The sequence below is a fragment of the Lepidochelys olivacea genome (assembly GCF_965140295.1).
Source record: "Lepidochelys olivacea isolate rLepOli2 genome assembly, chromosome: 9".
Classification (NCBI taxonomy): Eukaryota; Metazoa; Chordata; order Testudines; family Cheloniidae; genus Lepidochelys; species Lepidochelys olivacea.
Window position 1 is genome coordinate 28,674,319 of NC_140419.1, and position 6,000 is coordinate 28,680,318.

A 6,000-nucleotide genomic window follows, 5' to 3' on the forward strand; every position below is an offset into this window, starting at 1 on the left:
GCAGTCTGGCCTCCTGGTATTCACAGTTTTCCTTTTAAAAGAATTATCTGTCCAGTATGTATTTTTATGTGAGATATGTGTTTGTGAGAAGTTTGTACCTCTGGGGCTCATGTTTTATATTTTTAATATGTATTTTGCTAAATGAGCCAAAGACATTAATAATGCAAAATATGTGCTGCTAAAGCATTTAAGATACATTGAGAATGTTTTGATTGTATTTACTGCTACACAACTACTAAAAGAAGCTTTCTATAGTGCTCTTAACACTATTTATATTTTACTTATTAAATCCAAGTTTAATCATTTTTATAAAAGTACATTCTATTATTTGAAAACACAATAAAATAAGATGCTTGCTTGTATTTCTGTCTATGGGTAACTTAAATTATGGTAGAGTTACAGGTTTAATTTACAAAATGGGGACTGTGTGTGGTAAGAACAGTCAAAAATTTTATCACTTCTTTTACAGAGAAAAATTTAAACAAAGCCTGCATTTTGCATCATTACTCAGCTTTAGTCTAAAGTTAGATAATGTGTAGCTCTGACAGCAAATCAGAAAATAAGCAAAAATGTGTATTTCTCACATACAGTTCTTTTAAGATAGCACATGTTTTTTTCTCAAAAACAATGCTGAAAAACAAATATGCCTGTCTCTGTACTTTGAGGTATGTCTTGCGCATGTCCTGTATATATGCAGGACAGTGTATATAGGCTTTGCATGTATGTATGGGGATATGATAACATTTCTTTTTATTTCTCTGAAATTGCTGTAACATCCCATCTGAATGTGTGCAGGTAGTACAGATGGGTGTTTCTTTTCATATATTTTAAACCTCTCCCTTTTTATGTTAGCTTTCTCACTGTTTTAGCTGTTCGTTTTTTATTTCTATGGGTGGTGCAACATATCAGACAATGGTTTAGGGATTGGGGCCATAAACCAAATCCTATTGTTTTCCCTCACTTGGTAAGGTGGGCCTTTGGGTTTGGGTAAGGTGATGTAAGAGGTTAGGCCAGACCCTAGAAATACAAAAGTTTAGGTCATAACATCATTTCTAAGACATCATCACAGCAGGTGACATGTCTGGTGACATGTCTCTTCATCAATCTCTTATCTCACCCATGTATCTCATTTTGACAAAAGCTCTGGACAAGATACTACTTGTGACTTATTCATCCAATCAAAAATGATCAGCACCTCTCAGACTTTGAATATCATAATTGAATATTTACAGCAGCTTCCTAACAGAGCACACATTATTTACCACAGGCATTTGGAAACTAATTTTTGATTTATGAATAAATTTGCAAAAATCATAGACAATTCACAAAGAGAAAAAAGGCAAAAATGTGTGACATTTACTGTTTTACCATAATTAATATTACCATGGTCATTATATTCTCCATTCAGTGCTAGATCGTATGCAAGTAAGGAATTCCAGTGGCCCAGTCCCCTCTGCATCGCTCACAATACCCAAGAGGGCTAATCTGCGCCATCAGGGCCAGCTCTACAGTTTTGCCACCCCAAGCAGTGAAAAGAACTGCCACCGCAGACGGCAAAAGGAAGAAGCTGCCGCCACAGCAGCAAAGGGAATAAGCTGCCGCCAAATTGCCGCCGCGGCCGGAGAAAATGCTGCCCCTTTCGAACTGCCGCCCCAAGCACCTACTTGGAACGCTGGTGCCTGGAGCCGGCCCTGTGCACCATCCACCAATCCTTTCCAATGCTCCTTTGGGGCATTTTGGCTCTGCACAGCTCTGTAAGCAGAGATGTGGCTTAAAAGCCACAGTCTAGCCCTTCAAATATAGAGAATACCACAAATGCTGTTAATAAAGTCAATTACAGTAAACCAGGAAACATCATGTTTTTGATGGTTACTAGTGTGAAATATAGACTGTGTGCATGTCTTCCTTTATGATGCTAACATCTGAGCTGATCTGGTGGTACTGAGGACCCCCTAAAAATCTGAGCACTAATAATAAATGGAAACTACTGATTCAGAATCAGTTTGCGCATATTAAACTTTCTTACCATATAATCTAGATCTTGATGCAAAGTGTAGGTGCATTTTAAATAGAAAGGAAACTAAAGGTTAACAGATGACAACTAAAACACAAGTGCCAAGACATATTAATTTAATTTTAATAATTATATAGCAATTTTTGCAATACAGTAATGGGGCAAATTCTGCTCACAACTAACACCAGCATTACATCAGTATAATGGAGATCAGAATTTGGCTTTTTATGATAGATTCCCCTTATAGTCAATAACATGACATTAAGTACTGTTAATTTCTGCTATTAAGTAGAATTTATTTATTTCTGTTTTCTGGATCATTATCCATGATACAGGGACACTATTTTTGGATGTACTATGGGCAGTCAACAGGAGAATGGAGTTATTCAGTACAATAATTAACAAAAGTCCCATGTAGTTTTCATGTAATTAAACAATATTTACATATTTTTTCTTTTCTACTAAGGTGTTAATAATTTGATCATATTTATTTATATTCATCACTAAATCCCAGAAGTATGTCTTCTGCTATAAGAAGACAGAATATTGCATTTGAACTTTTCTATTTATTTTTAGCAGAAATACTCATCAGACTAGGTTAAAATTAGTGCTCTGCTAATTTTAATGTTCTTGTTAAACTCTTTAAAAAGAAACATGAATTAAAATATTAATTACTTTACCTTAATTTTCAGCTAGCAAATTTGAAGGGACTGCTTCAGATGAGCTTAGTTTATAGAATAAATCTATCGCAAATACCCTTACATCAGAATCATCGCCTAAAGGCATTGGTCCACCACATCCTTTTGCTGTTCGGAAAAAACAACATCAGTAACACATAATATTTGCTATATTTCAGTTTACCTCTCATGTTGCTTTACTAAACAAGTGAAGATGAATCCTTAGCTGTTTCCAGTAAGCACTGACCACAACTGAAGTGAATAAATTGCAATAATCCCACTGAAGTCACTAGAAAATTCCACTGAAGTCCATAGAGGCTGCTATGCTGATTAACGCTAACTCAGAATCTGGCCCATGTGTTTCTGATTAAGGCACTATGTGGATGCAGGGCATGTAAAGACAAAGTGTTACCTTGTTATTGTTCTATATTGTTAATATAGAACTTGCTTATTAACCTGCTTGCTTTTCAGTCTTCTAATGTGGATGTTTTTAAAATTGGGGGTGCACAAATATAAATCACATATATATTGGGTCCAGCTCACCAATACACTACAGCTACTTTGTGCTGCTTAGATGGCCAGTCAATTTATCTGGGTTTTTGGCTACCTTGCATCACTATAGTGGCTCAAAAGTATCCAGAGTGTAGTGATGATTCAGGCCCATAGCATACTTATCCATACCAAGACTGGTACAGTTTTTGTAGTTCACATTGCAAAGTAAATAGGATGGGTCTGACCTCCATTCACAAATCCCAAACTAATATTGCTCCATTTAAATCAATGGTATAAAATTGGTATAACAGAGTGGATGATCAGGTCCAATATGTGCTAAATGTTCTACAACATGCCTATATCAGAAAGGCCTATAGTATCTCAAAATTAACTGATAAGTTATGCCTGAAGAACATTTCCTTGAGTATAGTGTCATTTTGATAGGCCATTATCATCTTCATACATTGCAAATTCTGATTAAAGTATACTAGATTTTTTTCTTCTATTTCCATTATTCCATCAAAATTAACAACGGAACACTAGGGCCAGATCCTCGTCTGGTATAAATCAACGTAGCGCCTTTGAAATCAGTGAAGCTACCTTGATCTAGATCAGCTGAAGATCAGGCCCTATGTCATTTGATATTTGTACTGTTAATTTTTCTTTGGCTCTTTATTTCTTTTGTGGCTGGATTCTACTCTCAATTACACCAGTGAAAAGACCCCTTTCAGTATAACTGAGAGCAGAATTGGGTCCTGATATTTTACCAGCTCTCTCTCTCTCTCTGGCAATATACAAAAGGTCTTTCCATCTTTGAGATAAGAGAATAAAGAAATAAATGAGAAAGAAAAGTTTGTGAGCTTCCTTTCCTTTTTATTTACTGATATGATCAGCTTCGTCCACTGGGTCCAGTTCTGCTACCACATAACATGCAAGGGTTTGGTCACAACCTTCAAAGCTATGTGTGGCTCTGCATCTCCCTATTTATCCTCCCTTGTCAGGCTTTGAATTGTCCATGTCTCATCCACTCTGCCAGTTTTCCAGCCTTGTATTCTTGGTTCTCAGTTTTTTGCAAAATCACCTGTATGGGGGTATGTGATATTACTGACATGAACTGTGACCGTATAGATCATTGTTGCAACCACTGTTAAATATTTGCAGCAAATATTGTACAAAGGTTGTCGTGTGAGATGTCTATGACAAGGTTATGATCTGCTGGTTGTTGTGGTTCAATGACAAGACAGGACAAAGCTTTAGGCAAGCAAGCAGGCTGGTCTGCCGACGGGCTTCTGCCTGTCAGCTTTTCCACCCTCTCTTTTATTTCTCTCCCCCCTGCGCATTACATACTTCAACCGCAAAAGCAAACAACAAAGGAAATAATATGACTTTGATTAATATTCTTATTTACCAGCCTCTATCTACTACAGTCCTTGCTCTCAGGCCTTGAGCCCAGTCCAAGGAAGCTTCCCACGGTTCATGTCCTCTGGGCGACTTCCCATGGTCCATGTCCTTGGATGGAGCAGTGTGGGCACTGCTCCTACACAACACTCAGGGTGTGCCCTGAATGTTTCCAGGTGCATGAACTCTACATGAACCCTTCAGCTGGTTATAATTATGCTATCTGTATGCATGCATCAATTTTGTAGTTGAAATTACAAATAGTGGCTATGTACTTGTATCTCAATGTGTTTGATTCTAAGTAGCATTAGTGAAGCATTTGGTCAGCTTCTTGAGAAGAATTGGCAGATTATGTGCCCAATCAAGAAACACTTAACTGACAATGGACCTTGGGAGATTCCAATCCACATGAGAAATCTTCCTGGGAACATTCAAGGTAGCATGTGAGCAATGGCTGCTCTCCCTGTAAAAGAACTGAGTCATGCATGGACATGTGACTTGCCCATGTGACTCAAAACTCCATCTTGCTGCTGTGATTTTTTTCCATAGTAAGAACAAAGGGGTGTCCTTCCACATGGCAGAAGATATAAAAGGTCCTGGAAACCCCTCCATTTTTGTCTTCAGTCCTGTGTCTTACCTCTTGAGGAACTTTGCTACAAACTGAAACTCTGAATAAAGGACTGAATGACCCATCCAAGCTGTGGATGTACTCCAGAGACTTGATTTGAGCCTGCAGTTTATTCCATCACTGCTACAAGTCTGAACCAAGAACGTTGCCATTACTGTATGTAATTGATTCTATTTAACCAAGTCTAGCTCTCATCTATATTTCTTTTTATGAATAAACCTTTTTAGATTTTTAGATTCTAAAGGATTGGCAACAGCATGATTTGTGGGTAAGATCTGACTTGTCTATTGACTGGTCTGGGGCTTGGTCGTTTGGGATCGGGAGAACCTTTTTTCCTTTACTGGGGTATTGGTTTTCATAACCATTCATCCCCATAAGAAGTGGCTAATGGTGGTGATACTGGGGAACTGGAGTATCTAAAGGGAATTGCTTGTGTGACTTATGGTTAGCCAGTGGGTTAAAAACCAAAGTCCTCCATTTGCCTGGTTTGGTGTGCAAAGGACCCGAGCCTTGGATTGTGACTGTCCTACTCTAAGCAATTTGTCCTGAATTGATACTCAGTTGTGTCCTGCCAGAGGCCGCATCGTTACAGGGTAGTCAGCTCGTTAAGGGCAATACTGCTTACTGGTCAGTCCCCTCAGTCACAAGTCATGGCTCTTAAGAGTTTGGAGTTGTCTGATACACAAAACCTAGGGAGATATGGGGAGGATGGAAAGGGGTCCCCAAAGAAGTAGCATTTAGAAGGAATCCTGTTACTGTATCTTTAAGGACCTGAGACCTAGAGTCCTGCA